At 45.8% G+C, this 16503-nt stretch overlaps 1 protein-coding gene across 11 annotated transcripts in view; it reads right to left on the bottom strand.

Annotated features, from left to right (window-relative positions):
* The window catches only part of adgrb1a (adhesion G protein-coupled receptor B1a), a 684782-nt gene that overhangs the window by 319236 nt on the left and 349043 nt on the right, over positions 1–16503 (bottom strand). The window lies entirely within an intron of this gene.

Genomic DNA, 16503 nt, shown 5'->3' with positions numbered 1-16503 from the left:
GAAACTGAGATCCTTTGGTAATATCTAAAAATCATTAATGCCAGGATTTTTCTAAATGGGTCTCACAGGATGGGTAAGAATAAAGCAGGCCAAGTGATCCATGCCACATGATTCATCCAGCAAGACCCTACAGTTTCCACCCTACTTTGTTACAACACTCAACTGTTTGTGCAATGATTCCAGGGTTTTTGCCTCCTCTGCTCCACTCGGAAGTCAAAATCCGCACTCTGGTCACTCTTTCTGTGATAAACGTTTCCTGACATTGGTGCTAAGTTTATTTTTTGTTTGAACTGGTGCCTTCTTTTGTCACAGTTTAATTTGCAATAGTGCTCTGAATTTATATTTCCTGTGCCATTTATGTGCTCTTCTGTGAAGATCCCAGCCAATCACATTCTTCCAAGCTGAATGACCCAAGTATTTCCCGGTCTTTCCTCAAAACCCAGTCCTTTACAAATGCTTTTCTGCACCATCTCCAGGATCTGAATATCCCTTGTGTCTCAGTGGACCAAACAGTACTCAAGGTTTTGCCTGACCACACCACTTCGCAGTATTAGTACAACATCCTCTGACTGGTGCTGGTAATTACACTCTATTGCTTTGTTGATTGCTGCTCTGCAGTGTTTATGGTCAGCAGCTTAAATTATTAGGGCAAGGTTAATTCGTACACAAACTGGCCTTCAAATCTGACCCAAACTAATGGGATGAAAGTCTCTTCACTCTAATAGCTGTAAGGATTCCATAATATATGTATTTTGGAGCTAATTTCTGCATAATATTGGCTTGCAGCACAAACACCAACTAATTTGGCATAATCTGGCCTTAAATTTGAAAGTCTCACAAAGGTGGAAATTTTGATGTGGTGAAGAGCACTCTCCCAATTGTAGGGCTAAGTAGAGAAAGTATTGCTCTGCAGACGGCCAACCTAATAGCAGTCAATAGTGCACTATAGCCTAGCCCACCCAGAGGGTATGGGAAGGCTTCAGGCCAGATGCCTGTTTTACACCTCACCCAGATTTCCACTCCATTTACTTCATTGGAGAGTATAATCAGGTGGATGTAAAATGGGTGTCTGACCTGATTCCATCCTATTTCCGCCAGGCGTTTAGATTAAAGGGTTGGCTCGAGTGCCTGAAAGAGAAAAGAGTTGCATTCCCCAGCACTAACTTCCCTCAAACTTAAGCACGAAAACATCAAGCTCATCCAACAATGAATTAAAATTAAAAATGACAAAAGAAATGCAATTTGTTACAGAAACCTCACTGCAAAGGGACCTAGACCTTTACAGAATAAAACCATTGAAGTTCAGAGTAGGTGTGTAGATTTTAAATATCTCTTCACAAAAGGACATTGTTGGCTTTCATTGCAAATGTTTGACATGTCTCTCCAAGTTCTGCTTCAGGAACATTCCATTCAGATCAGCATCAGACAAGAGATTTTAAAGCAAATCTGATAAAAGAAACCAATACATCTGCAGAATGTCTTTGTCCCCAGATCTTAAGATGTGAAAGGCAGCCAAGACTTTATAACAGGAGATTGGATAAGCCCACATGTCACTGCATGGAGCCCCATTACTGCAGGCAATGGGGTAAAAGGAAACAGGAAGATTTACAAAAAGATGCTTGATAAAAATGGCAGCTTTCAATCATGGTCGGGTTTTGACCAATGCGATTGAGCAATACCTAACCAACAAAGGAAATGCTGGAATACATGGCATGTTTTGCCAGTTTATATTTGCTTCGCATGCAATTTATTAAAAAAAAATCTAGCACAAGAACTCTCTGTACACAGAATGCATCATCTGCAGATATTTTCATTTTAATATATTGCTGTAACAGGTACACATTTCAGATATAGATCCTTCATCAATACTCTTTCTACTTGCTCCAGTGTAAGTGAAAATATGGAACTATATTCAGAGCAGTACCGAGAAGGTTCAATTGACTGATTCCTGGGATGAAGGGGTTATCTTATAAGGAAAAGTTGAACACATTGGGCCTACACTTATACTTACACTTGGTGAGACTGCACCTCGAGTATTGTGCACAGTTTTGGTCTCCTTACCTAAGGAAGGATATACTTGCCATAGAGGGAGTGCAATGCAGGTTCACCAGACTGATCCCTGGGATGGTGGGATTATCCTATGAAGAGAGATTGAGGAGACTGGGCCTGCATTTTCTCGAGTTTAGAAGAATGAAAGGTGATCTAATTGAAGCATACAAAATTCTTACAGGGCTCTACAGGGTAAATGTATGGAGGATGTTTCCCCTGGCTGCGGGTTCTAGAACCAGGGGACACTTTCTCAGAATAAGAGGTAGACCATTTCAGACTGAGATAAAGAGGAATTTCTTCACAGAGGGTGGGATTATGCAGGAAAATGGCATTGAGGTAGAAGATCAGCTATGATCTGGTTGAATGGCAGAGCAGGCTTGAGGGGCCAAATTGTCTACTCCTGCTGCTATTTCCCATGTTCCTATACCCATTGGAGTTTAGAAGAATGAGAGGTGATCTTACTGATCCATGTAAGATCCTGAGGGAATTTGACAGGATGGATGTTGGAAGGATGTTTCCACTTATGGGCAAAACTAGGACGAGGGGACACAGTTTAAAAATAAGGGATCTCCCATTTAAGATGGAGATAAAGAGAAATTTTTTCTCAGAGGGTCATTAGTCTGTGGAATTTGATTTCTCAGAGAGCAGTAGAGGCTGGGTCATTGAATATATTCAAGGCTGAGTTACATAGATTCTTGATAGACAAGGGAGTCATGTGTTATGGGGGCAGACAGGAAAGTGGAGTTGAGGCCATATTCAGATCAGCCATGTTCTTATCCAATGGTAGAAGAGGCTCGAGGGGTCAAATGCCCTACTCCTGCTCCTAATTTGAATGTTCATATATCGCCATTCCTTCACTTGGTCAAAACCCTGGAACTCTCTCCCTAACAGCACTGTGGGTGTACCTGCAAAACACAGATTGCAGTGGTTCAAGAAGATGGCTCACCACCACCTTCTCAAGGGAAATTAGGGATGGGCAATATTTGGCCTTGCCAGTGATGCCCACATCCAATGAATGAAGAATAAAAAAGCCAATTAGAATTAGAATTAGAATATTACAGCGCAGTACAGGCCCTTTGGCCCTCGATGTTGCGCCGACCTGAAACAATCTGACCTACACTATTCCATTTTCATCCATATGTCTATCCAATGACCACTTAAATGCCCTTAAAGTTGGTGAGTCTACTACTACTGCAGGCAGGGCGTTCCACGCCCCTACTACTCTCTGAGTAAACATAGAACATAGAACATAGAAAATACAGCACAGAACAGGCCCTTCGGCCCACGATGTTGTGCCGATCCTTTGTCCTCTGTCAAGGACAATTTAATCTATACCCCATCATTCTCCTTTATCCATATACCTATCTAAAAGCCGTTTGAAAGTCCCTAAAGTTTCTGACTCAACAACTTCCCCAGGCAAGGCATTCCATGCCCCGACCACTCTCTGGGTAAAGAACCTTCCCCTGACATCCCCCCTATATCTCCCACCCTTCACCTTAAATTTATGACCCCTTGTAACGCTTTGCTCCACCCGGGGAAAAAGTTTCTGACTGTCTACCCTATCTATTCCCCTGATCATCTTATAAACCTCTATCATGTCACCCCTCATCCTTCTCCGTTCTAACGAGAAGAGGCCTAGAATGTTCAGCCTTTCCTCGTAAGACTTATTCTCCATTCCAGGCAACATCCTGGTAAATCTCCTCTGCACCCTCTCCAAGGCTTCCACATCCTTCCTAAAAGAAACTACCTCTGACATCTGTCCTATATCTATCACCCCTCAACTTAAATCTATGTCCCCTCGTGTTTGCCATCACCATCCGAGGAAAAAGACTCTCACTATCCACCCTATCTAACCCTCTGATTATCTTATATGTCTCTATTAAGTCACCTCTCCTCCTCTTTCTCTCCAACGAAAACAACCTCAAGTCCCTCAGCCTTTCCTCGTAAGACCTTCCCTCCATACCAGGCAACATCCTAGTAAATCTCCTCTGCACCCTTTCCATGACTTCCACATCCTTCCTATAATGCGGTGACCAGAACTGCACGCAATACTCCAGGTGCGGTCTCACCAGAGTTTTGTACAGCTGCAGCATGACCTCGTGGCTCCGAAACTCGATCCCCCTACTAATAAAAGCTAACACACCATATGCCTTCTTAACAGCCCTATTAACCTGGGTAGAAACTTTCAGGGATTTATGCACCTGGACACCACGATCTCTCTGTTCATCCACACTACCAAGAATCTTCCCATTAGCCCCAATCTTTACATAATTGTCTGACTGGATCTTTACTGTTTCTTTTTTTTTTATTCAACTTGTCAGGCAAGTCCCCCACCTGCCAAGAATGAGGAAAATTAATTTTGCCACATGAACATTGATTTTTAAACTGCTGATGGTGAGGAAAGAACTTGCTTTAAAAAACAATTGGAGACTTTGGCTGGAGAGAGACATTAGTATATTAACAGATAAGTACTTCAAAGGACAAAGGAGCTATTCCCTGCTCCAATTTAATCCACAATGGACTTTTGACACAAAAAGACATTGTCAGACCAGTTTAGTCACATGACTGACTATTGAAGTTTTTTGAATTTGAACTTCCAACAGGGAATTTGAACTCAGAAGGCTGTTAGCTCCTGGACTGAGAACACCTCTCTCCTGTCTGCTCTCATCTATTCTCACCAGCTTCAGAAACCATTGAAGACCTATGAACCCCAAGAGAGAAAAGTCTCCTACAGTGAACACGGTTTAAGAAGAATACTGGGCCACAACAAAAAGTAAGAGTCCTTAATCAAGGACTCTAAGGCGTGCTGGAAACACAGAAACAGTAACAAGAAGCCCCCTTTTAGGGACTGCCTCAAACCTCTCCATTTTATTTTTCTTCCGGACTTTTCTGTCCCTATTTGCATGTGTTTATCGCGTGTGCATGCTAGTATGGGTGCGTCGTATATCCGTAGGCGTTAACCATATGAGAGTTCAAGTTTAAGGTTTAATAAATTTCACTTTTCTTCTTTAAATCTAAAGAAAACCTGGTGTGCTCATTTCTTTGCCTTATAATTGGAAAGTTGTGAACAAGGATTCACCAAAGGGGGAGCTCAAAATACAGGGTGTTTAAAATTAAACCCTGTTACAATAAGACCAGGTGAAGACAGCAAAAGACCCCTGGACACCTTTCTCACCAGTCGTAACACAACTATTTTAATTATGTTGTGTGAGTACAGAGTTGGACTTGATCTTTGGAATTGGTGTTCTCTCCAAGTGGGGGACAGGGAACTGTGCTGCTCAGTTCTTCAAAGACCTTTAGCAGAGTAAACACAGGGTGAAATTGAGCACTATTGGCTACAATGATACACTAAGGCTGGAATTTTATGTTCAGGCAGTGACCGGCCCACCACCTAAAAAGTGCCCATCTCTGCCAGGCCTGGAAGCCATGCAGCGTAGCCAGGCCCTTAATTGGTTTCGGTCGGGACTCTGCCCCTCTGAGGCAGAAAGTCCCGTCTCCAAGAGATGCCAGCCACTCCTCAGTCCCAGCAGAGCTACAGGAAGTGGTGGCCACTGCTGGGACACAATCCAGCAATAAAAGGATGATGGATGTCGACCTTCAAGAAGGAAATGGGGTTTGGGCCTCACTAGAGACAATCGTCTAGGTCCCAGTGAGGGTGATAGGGGTTGGACTGTAGGGCAGGAGGGGTAGTTTTAGCGGGGTCGGCCCATGTTGCTGGGTAGCCCCTCCGTGGGGCATGGGTGTCCAATCAGGAGGGCCTGCCAGCCCGCAAGGAGGCTGTCAAGTTATACTCAGGTGCTGAAGTGCTTGTCCGCCACTGGTGTCATACCAACAGCAGTAGGAGGAGGTCCTTAAGTGGTAATTAATTGGCCATTTAAGGGCCTCAATTGGCCTGGGATGGGTAGGCCATTTGCTACCTCCCCCATCACTGGTAAAATAGCAGCGGAGGTGGGTAAGGAATGGCATCCTTTGCCTCCCCCTTGTTTTTATGCCCTTCCCCCCACAACCTCCCAGCACGCTCCTGGAAGGGGGGGGGGGGTGGTGGTGGTGGTGGAGGTGGGGGGAGGTGGGGAGAGGGTGGGGGGTGGGGGTGGTGGGTGCGCAGGGTGTAAAATTCTGGCCTAAACTGTCAAAGCCCTGATGCCCTTCTCATGATTTGTCTTTTTAAAAAGAAAATCAGGTTGAAATTCATCCCATTCCAATTGTGAGTGCTATAAATCTTAACCTAGAATCAAAAAACTCCAACTACTCATCTCGACTTCAGATTCTACTGAGCAGTCCATTCCACAGGGAAGCACAAGTGACTGATCAATGCATTACATGGAGAACCACCATGAAAATATATTATACTGTTGGCAGCAGTGTTCCTTTTGGGGATAGTATTTTTATTCATCCGTTGTTTTCTGTCGCTCTGAAGTGTCTACCTGTGTCCTATATAATGTTGCAAGCTCTGTACAGGAGATCCACAAGGGACAAATCATACCAACATTACAGGTTTTAAAAGGCAGAACAGTGTTTTGTGACAGGCTTATTTGCTGCCAGAGCATGTGTGCAGAGATTTCAGCCTTGGGGATCTCAGCAGTATACACAGCAATTCCTGTGCTGATGGGGCTGTCCTTGCCAATGGATGGCGACAGGTAATATTAAATTGTACAAGTTTGGAAATAGTTAAGCATCCTGGAGTGTCTCCTTGATTAGGTCCAGAAGTTGAGGAGTAAATATGTCATCCGGGTGCTCCGGTTTCCTCCCACATGCCAAAGACTTGCAGGTTGATAGGTTAATTGGCCATTATAAATTGCCCCTGGTATAGGTAGGTGGTAGGGAAATATAGGGACAGGTGGGGATGTGGTAGGAATATGGAATTCGTGTAGGATTAGTATAAATGGGTGGTTGATGGTCGGCACAGACTCGGTGGGCCGAAGGGCCTGTTTCAGTGCTGTATCTCTAAACTAAACTAAACTAAACTAAAATCAAATTAGTGGGGTAGAGCCCATGATATACAAATTGACAATAGTCTGTGGAAGCAGCTGGTTTGCCATGTAACTTTTCTTATTCCAATCTTTTTATAATTATATTGAAAAACATGAGAAGTATGGAACCTACATCCCACCAAACCTGTACCTTCCATGTTTTTGATGCACAATTACATGGGACAGGCTGGATGAATCAGTATCTTTCCTGTGTCATTTTTCATATATTCATGTACAATCAACTATCATGGGCTGCATCCAAACTGTTTCACCTCTTGAGGAAAGATTCGATAAATGTTTCCACTATATCCTTCCAAAAACTTCAGAATATCTCATTTTAATTAATTTCATTGGCCTTGCTGAGCATGAGTGGGGTGAAATTGGATAGTCCCCCAAAACAGGTACGGGGATCATGATGCGTGATTTGGATGTGGAGATTAAATGTAATATTTCCAAGTTTGCAGATGACACAAAACTAGGTGAAAGTGTGAGTTGTGAGGGGGATGCAAAGTTGCTTCAAGGGGATCTGGAGAGACTAAGCGAGTGGACAAAAATTTGGCAGATGGAATACAATGTGGAGAAATGGGAGGTTAGCCACTTTGGTAGGAAAAACAGAAATACAGAGTATTTCTTAAACGATGAGGGGCTGGGAAGTGTTGAACTTCAAAGGGACTTGGGTGTCCTTTTTCATGAGTCACTGAAAGCTAACATGCAGATACAGCAAGCAATTAAAAAGGCAAATGGTATGTTGGCCTTTGTTACAAGAGGATTTGAGTGTATGAGTAAAGATGTCTTACTGCAATTATATAGAGTCTTGGTGAGACCACACCTGGAGTATTGTGTGAAGCTTTGGTCTCCTTAGCTAAGGAAAGATATACTTGCCATAGAGGGAGTGCAACGAAGGCTCACCAAAATAATTCCAAGGATGGAGGATTGTCCTATGAGGAAAGATTAAATAGACTGGGGTCTTTATTTTCTGGGGTTTAGAAGGATGAGAGGTGATCTCATTGAAGCATACAAAATTCTTACAGGGCTCGAAAGGGTAGATGCAGGAAGGATGTTTCTCCTGGCTGGCGAGTCGAGGACCAGGGGACACAGTCTCAGAATAAGAATTAGACCATTTAGGACTGAGAGGAGGAGGAATTTCTTCACTCAGAGGGTGGTGAATCTTTGTAATTCTCTAGCCCAGAGGGCTGTGGAGGCTCAGTCATTGAGTATGTTCAAGACTGAGATCAACAGATTTCTACATATTAAAAACATCAAAGGATAAGGGGATAGTGCATATGGGGATATGTTGAAGTAGAAGATCAACATTGATCTAATTGAATGGTGGAGCTGGTTTGAAGGGCTGAATGGCCTACTCCTGCTCCTATTTCTTTTGTTCTGATGCTAACCCATGCCCATTCCTTCTGACTGCGGCCTGTCAGTTTGTATGATAGCTGCATGCAGCCAGTGGTAAATGTGCTATTGAGTGGCAGCCCGTCTCAGCAAGGGGCCCCAAGTTTATGCAAGGCTGGCACCATTTAAATTTAGCCTGCATTACTTAAAGCCAGCCTGCTCCTCTTAAAGGGGAGGTCCATTCTGGCTGGAGAAGGTACCGTAATTGTTTGTGGGAGAGAGCCTGTGCAGGAAGAAGAGCCAATTATGGCACAATAGGGGAAAGAGGGTGCTCCAAGGTTCTCTAATGTAGCATTGGATGCCTTGTTGGAGTAGATGGAGAAGAGGAGAGATCAGATCAATCCACAGGGGGCCAGGAAGACTTCAAGACAAGCTTTGCAACAGCAGTGGAACCAGATAGCCATGCTGGTCAATGCCAGGAGTCTCACCCAAGAAACTGGATGCAGTGCCACAAAAAGTTCAGTGGCCTCATATGAGTGATCAAGATAAGTGAATGTATCCTCAAATACCATATCCCACCAACTGCACCACGAGCCTTACAGAGTGCTTAATGCACTACACCACCCGTCCCCCCCAGTCACCCTCCAACAATCTCTATCAATCACGACTCATAACCAACATTCATAGCTTCACCTCCCCCTCACACACTTAGAACTGCTTCAAGCCTCACATCCACATTAAAAAGCTTGCACTTACTATTAGCTATTCAACCATGACAAACACATCATCCAAACAGATTGCACCAGACTTACTTGCACACCTCCCTCTCGCATACAGGACAGGTTGGCACATAACTGGAGGCAACAGGAGCTAACCAGATGGGAACAAGAATGGCTGCAAGTCCTTACCCTGATGGAGGAGACGGTGGCCGCCATCACTGGAGCTGCCATGGCTGAGGCCATGATTAGTGGCAGGGCTGAAACCATCGAAGATGGCAGTATCCTCATACCTAATCCTCCTTCTCACATCCCACTTCCTCCCATAATCTCTTTTTAATTTGTTCTTGGGATAAGTGTTGCTGGCAAAGCCAGCATTTGTTGCCCATCACTCATTGCCCTTGAGAAGCTGGAGGTGAGCCATGTGATGTAGATATACCCACAGTGCTGTTAGGGAAGAAGTACCAGGATTTGACCCAGCGACAGTGAAGTAGTTCCAGTCAGGATAGTGTGTGACTTGCTGAGAATTTGCAGATGGTGCTGTTCCCATGCATTTGCTGAACTTGTCCTTCCAGGTGGTAGAGGTCACGGGCTTGGCAGGTGCTGTGAAAGGAGGCTTGGCGAGTTGCTACAGTGCATCTTGTAGATGGTACACACTGCTGCCACGGTGCATTGGTGGTGGAGGGAATGAATTTTTAAGGTGGTGGATGGGATGCCAATCAAGCGGGCTGCTTTGTCCTGAATGGTGTCGAGCTTCTTGAATGATGTTGGAGCTGCACTCAACCAGGCAAGTGGAGAGTATTCCATCACACTCCTGACTTGTGCCTTGTAGATGGTGGACAGGCTTTGGGGAGTCAGGAGGGGAGTTATACACCGTAGAATTCCCAGGGCCGGATTTCTAAAGCCCGCTGGAGGTGGGGTGGGTCCATGCACAATTTGAAGATCTCATTCTCGGAAGTTGACACTGGGTCCCACCACCTCCAGAATGCAAAGACATTTTTAAAGGGACGCCAGGAGGGAGGGAATGGCAAACCCGCACACCTCCAATTAACTGCCTGCTGATATCATTGTAGACCTCATGAACGGGCTTGTCAGCAGCAGTTTGGGATTTTCAAAGGAAGAGCAAGGGGAGAACAGTATGTCTGGACTACAGCAGGGTTTAGAACAAGTGAAAAATGTGGTGGGTCATGAGGGCTATGGAAAGGGTTGATTAACATGATGCAGAGGTCCAAAGGAAAGCTCAGCTGCTCCAAAAATATCACAGAGAGGCCATTGCTGGAGCTGTAAGACTTGCTTTGCTCAGTGGTGAGGGGTAGGAACCTGGAGAGGGACATAAGCCAGCTGGTATCATTTGTGCAGCTGGGGTTGGTAGGGGGAGGCTTGGTGAATGCACAAAGCCCAGCTGAGGGAGTTGAGATAGGAGTAGCCTATTCAGACATTGGACAGAGCAGCCAGGATGAGCTGCAGCAGATGCAACCTCCTGGACAGCAGAAGGCCAGAGGAGCACAGCGGGACAGGCTGCAAGGGGAAGAAGGTGCTACGCTGGACATCGGGTTACCACCCTGCAGATGACAGAGTGTCAGTGCCACAGTAGACAATGACCTGAGGCCTCGCATCCTCCATGGCAGTCCCTTACCTGCAGCCGTCAAGGTCTCCGTCGCCCTGAATTTCTATGCAACCGAGTCTTTCCAGGGATCAGCTGTGGACCTAGGTGGCATCATGCAGTTGGCAGCTCAGGCAGGTGACACTCAGGTTACAGATGCCATATTCAGGAGGGCAGAGGACTACATCCACTTTGACACTGATGGATCTGCACTGGCAAAGACGGAATTGGGTTTTGCCTCCATTGCTGGATTCCCCTAGGTGCAGGGCATCATCAATTGCACCCATGTGACCATCAAGGCACCAGTGGCCAGCCAGTGAGATCCATCAACAGGAAGAGCTTCGACTAGCTCAACATCCAACTGGTCGGCCACCACAACAAGAGCTTCTTCCATCTGTGTTTTCGCTTTCCTGGCAGCTACCGTGACTCCTTCATCTTCTGCCAATCCAGGCTTCCTTGAATCTTCTCGTCATCCCCAAAGTACGTGGATGCATCCAAGGGGACAAGGGAAATCCCTTGAAGAGACGGCTGCATACACATCTATGGGAGCCCCAGAGACGTAGAGGCGATACAACCAGCGCCACTGCTCAGCAGGCCGATGGGCTTCTGAAGAAGCTGCACCAGTGGGTGGTACCCTCCAATATACTCTTGCAAGGATCTCTGTCATTGTGGTTTCTGCTGTACTCTCCATAACATAGCCCTCCAGAATGTGTGAACCTTGAGAACAGTAAGGCTTTGGAAGGAGACAGCTCATTGGGGGAGTAGCAGGAGGTAAGGTATGAGGAAGAGGAAGCAGAGGGGCATAACGGTGAAGAGAGAGGTGCTCCTACCGGACGTTGAGGTGGCCTCCTCCTGCCACCATCCTCTCCCTCAGGCCTCCAGCATTCGACCCAGGTCGGCATCGGTGAAATGAGGGTCTGTCCTACCCCTCGTGTCAGGTCTCCAGTTCCCGTGTCGCATCTCGCTTCTCTCCAGTGCAGTGGAAGGTCTTGGCACAAAACACAGATCTCTCCCTCAGGGCAACCAGCAGCCTAGGCAATGGCTGCTGTGGGGTGTCTACATGAGGCCCACACTTCATCTGACCCACCTCCATTCCTGGCCCCACTGGCTCTAAGTGCACAGGAAACCCATCTCCATACCAATTAAAGGGTTACCAACTTGAAAACCTGAACCTGAATCAGTTTCCCACCGGAGATGGGTTTCTGACCCAAAATCACACCCAACTCTTGTTTCATTCTCTCTCCACAGATGCTGCCAGACCTGCTGAGTATTTCTAGCACTTTTTGTTTTTATTCCAGTTTCCCACCTCTAACAACAATCCTACCCTCAGTCTCTGACCTGCTCTTGTAGTCACTATTTATATGGCTGCTCCAGTTCAGTTTCTGGTCAATAGTAACCCAAGGTTGCTGATAGTGAGGGATTCAGTGGCCAAAATGTTACTTGCCATTTATCAGCCCAAGCCTGAATGTTGTTCAGGTCTTGCTGCACACAGGCATGGACTGCTTCAGTATCTGAGGAGTTGCGGATGGTACTGAATATCGTGCAATCATCAGCAAACATTCCACTTCTGACCCTATGTTGGAGGGAAGATCATTGATGAAACAGCTGAAGATGGTTGGGCGTAGGACACTACCCTGAGGAACTGCACCAGCTGTGTCCTGGGGCTGAAATGATTGGCATCCAACAACCACAACCTTTGTGTTAGGTATGACTCCAACAAGTGGAGTGTTTTCCCCGATTCCCATTGACTTCAATTTTGCCAGGGCTCCTTGACGCCACACTCGGTCAAATGCTGCCTTAAAGAGAAATCACTCCCACCTCACCTCTGAAATTCAGCTCTTTTGTCCATGTTTGGACCAAGGCTGTAATGAGTTGTAGAGCCAAGTGGCCCTGGTGGAACCCAAACTGTGCATCAATAAGAGGTTATTGCTGAATCAGTGCTGCTTGATAGCACAGTCAACATCATCCTTCATAAGTTATCAGATGAACACGAGTAGACTGGTAATTGGTCAGGTTGGATTTGTCCTGATTGATGTGGACAGGACATAGCTGAGCAATTTTTCATATTGTCAGGTAAATGCCAGTGTCGTTGCTGTACTGGAACAGCTTGGCTAAAGGCATGGCTAGATCTGCAGCACAGGTCTTCAGTACTGCAGCTGGATGTTGTCAGGGTCCATAGCCTTCAGCTGTATCTATTGTCTCCAGCTGTTTCTTGAGATCACACTTCTGATTTACAAATTGCAGATAGTGCAAGCATGCATTTGTTTGCTTTCCCCACCTAACCTCACCACAAACCTGCTCTTGTGCATGCCCAATGACTGCAACCTGGCCAAGTAGTGGTGGAAGACCAAAAGATAGAACAGGAGGAAAACAGTGATGAAGAAGAAACACAGCTACTGACACTGCGCATGCTTAACAGGACAGTTTAAAGGCAGGATCTGCATAAGGTGAGACAGTGAACATGAGCAGTCTGAAGCCAGGGCAGGGAACAAGGGTGGCACAGGTGCCAACTTATCGGAGGGTGAGGTCGCACACAAGCTCAGTTGCAGAGGATTCAGATGAGGACTTCAATGGGATGGTGTACAGAAAAAGGCTGATGGTTATGCACACAGAAATGTTTGGTGCATTGGTATTAACTACTTTTGATAGGAACAGTTTTTATATATCTCCTAATTCATGGAAAAAATGCATTCAGAATTTCCCTGCCTACTTGGAAATTTATACTGGCCCTGCATTGTGCTCTCATTCTGAAATTCCCCTGGCTCTACAGTCAAATGGTATCAGGCATCACCAGGTTCCAATAAGTCAACACTTACTTTTGGCAGGCCTTTTCAATTCCATTGCCCATAGAATATGTTTGTTTGTGAACAACACAGGCTATAACCAATTCCAATCTAAAAAAATCTTCTCCCGCAAAACAGGCTTGTCAGCAAAGTTCCACATAACAGCTTTGTCAGTCAAGTTAAAGCCCATGGAATAAAATGGCTAGTGGCAGCATGGATATGAAGTAGGCTGAGTGACAGGAAACTGAAAGTAGTGGTGAACAGTTTTTTTGGACTGGAGGAAGGTATATAGTGGGGTTCCCCAGGGGTCGGTACTGGGACCACTGCTTTTCTTGATCTATATTAATGACTTGGGAGTGCAGGGCACAATTCCAAAATTTGCAGATGACATGAAATTTGGAAGTATTGTGAACTGTGAGAAGGATAGTGATAAGCTTCAAGAGGACATAGACAGGCTGGTAGAATGGGTGGATACGTGGCAGATGAAATTTAATGCAAAGAAGAGGCGTGCAGTGATGCATTTTGGAAAGAAGAATGAGTAGAGGCAATATAAAATAAAGGATACAATTCTAAAGGAGGTGCAGGAGCAGAGGGACCTGAGCGTATATGTGCCCAAATCGTTGAGGTGGCAGGGCAAAGCGGTTAAAAAAAGGATATGGGATTCTTGGCTTTATAAATAGAAGCATAGAGTACAAAAGCAAGGAGGTTATGGTGAAGCTTTGTAAAACACTGATTTGGCTTCAACTAGAGTATTGTGCCCAATTCTGGGCACCACACTTTCGGAAGGATGTGTAGGCATTGGACAGAGTACAGAAAAGGGATGATGGACTTCAGTTAAGTGGATAGATTTTTTAAAATCATTCATGAGATGTGGGCATCATTGGCTAGGACAGCATTTATTGCACATCCTGAATTGGCCATGAGAAAGTGGTGGTGAGCCGCCTTCTTGAACCGTTGCAGTCCATGTGAGGTAGGTGTTGTAAGGAAGGGAGTTCCAGGATTTTAACCCAGTGACAGTGAAGGAATGGCAATATAGTTCCAAGTCAGGATGGTGTGTGACTTGGAGGGAACTTGCAGGTGGTGGTTGTGTTCCCATGCAACTTCTGCCCTTGTCCTTCTAAGTGGTAGAGGTTGTGGGTTTGGAAGATACTGTCTAAGGAGCCTTGGTGTGTTGCTGCAGTGCATCTTGTAGATGGTACACACTGCTGCTACTGAGCGTCGGTGGTGGAGGGAGTGAATGTTTGGGCAAAGGGTGCCAATCAAGTGGGTTGCTTTGTCCTGGATGGTGTCGAGCTTCTTGAGTGTTGTTGGAGCTGCACCCATCCAGGCAAGTGGAGAGTATTCCATCACACTCCTGACTTGTGCCTTGTAGATGGTGGACATGGGGAGTCAGGAGGTGAGTTACTCGCTACAGGATTCCTAGCCTCTGACCTGCTCTTGTAGCCATGGTATTTATATGGCTACTCCAGTTCAGTTTCTGGTCAATGGTAACGATCAACATCCTGGGGGATTCAGCAATCGTAATGCCGTTGAATGTCAAGGGGGGATGGTTAGATTCTCTCTTGTTGGCGATGGTCATTGCCTGGCACTTGTGTGGCGTGAATGTTACTTGCCACCTATCAGCCCAAGCCTGGATATTGTCCAGATCTTGCTGCATTTCTACACAGACTGTTTCAGTATCTGAGGAGTCGCGAATGGTGCTGAACATTGTGTGATGATCAGCAAACATCCCCACTTCTGACCTTATGATTGAAGGAAAGCCATTGTTGCAGTAGCTGAAGACGGTTGGGCCTAGGGCACTACCCTGAGGAACTCCTGCAGTGATGTCCTGGAGCTCAGATGATGACCTCCAACAACCACAACCATCTTCCTTTGCGTTAGGTATGACTCCATCCAGTGGAGTGATTTCCCCTGATTCCCATTGACTCCAGCTTTGCGAGGGCTCCTTGATGCTACACTCAGTCAAATGCTGCCTTGATGTCAAGGGAAGTCACTCTCATCTCACTTCTTGAGTTCAGCTCTTTTGTCCATGTTTGTACCAAGGCTGTAATGAGGTCAGGAGCTGAGTAGCCCTGGCGGAACCCAAACTGAGCGTCACTGAGCAGATTATTGCTAAACAAGTGCCACTTGATAGCACTGTTAATGACACCTTCCATCACTTTACTGATGATTGAGAGTAGAGTGATGGGGTGGTAATTGGCCGGGTTGGATTTGTCCTGCTTTTTGTGTATAGGACATACCTAGGCAATTTGCCGGGTAGATGCCAGTGTTGTAGCTGTACATGGAACAGCTTGGCTAGCAGTGCAGCAAGTTCTGGAACACAGGTATTCAGTATTATTGCCGGAATGTTGTCAGTGCCCATTGCCTTTGCAGTATCCAGTGCCTTCAGTCGTTTATTGATATCACATGGAGTGAATCGAATTGGCTGAAGACTGGCATCTGTGATGCTGGAGACTTCAGGAGGAGGCTGAGATGGATCATCTACTCGATACTTCTGGCTGAAGATTGTTGCAAATGCTTTAGTCTTATTTTTTGTACTGATGTGCTGGGCTCCCCTATCATTGAGGATGGGGATATTTGTGGAGCCACCTCATCCTGTTAGTTGTTTAATTGTCCACCACCATTCACAACTGGATGTGGCAGGACTGCAGAGCTTAGATCTGATCCGTTGGTTGTGATTGGTGAAGCTGCAGCTGTTCTCCTTAGGGAAGAGAGGGTTGAGAGGATATTTGATAAAGGTGTTCTAAGACATAAGCGGTCTGAACAGAATGGATGGGGAGAAACTGTTCCCATTTGTGGAAGGGTCAGGAACCAGAGGACAATGATTTAAGGTGATTGGCAAAAGAACCAGAGGTGACATGTGAAAAAATCTTTTTACACAGCAAGTGGTTAAGATCTGGAATGCACTGCCTGAGAGTGTGGCAGAGGCAGATGCAATCATGGCTTTCAAAAGGGGATTGGATAATTATCTGAATAGAACAAAAAATTGCAGGGGTATGGTGGAGTGGGACTAGTTGAGATGCTCTTGCATGGAGTCAGCACAG

This window comes from Heterodontus francisci, chromosome 5, assembly GCF_036365525.1.
Source record: "Heterodontus francisci isolate sHetFra1 chromosome 5, sHetFra1.hap1, whole genome shotgun sequence".
In the NCBI taxonomy this organism is placed as follows: domain Eukaryota; kingdom Metazoa; phylum Chordata; class Chondrichthyes; order Heterodontiformes; family Heterodontidae; genus Heterodontus; species Heterodontus francisci.
The sequence above is the reverse complement of the archived record's forward strand: the minus strand, read 5'-3'. Positions and strand labels throughout refer to the sequence as shown.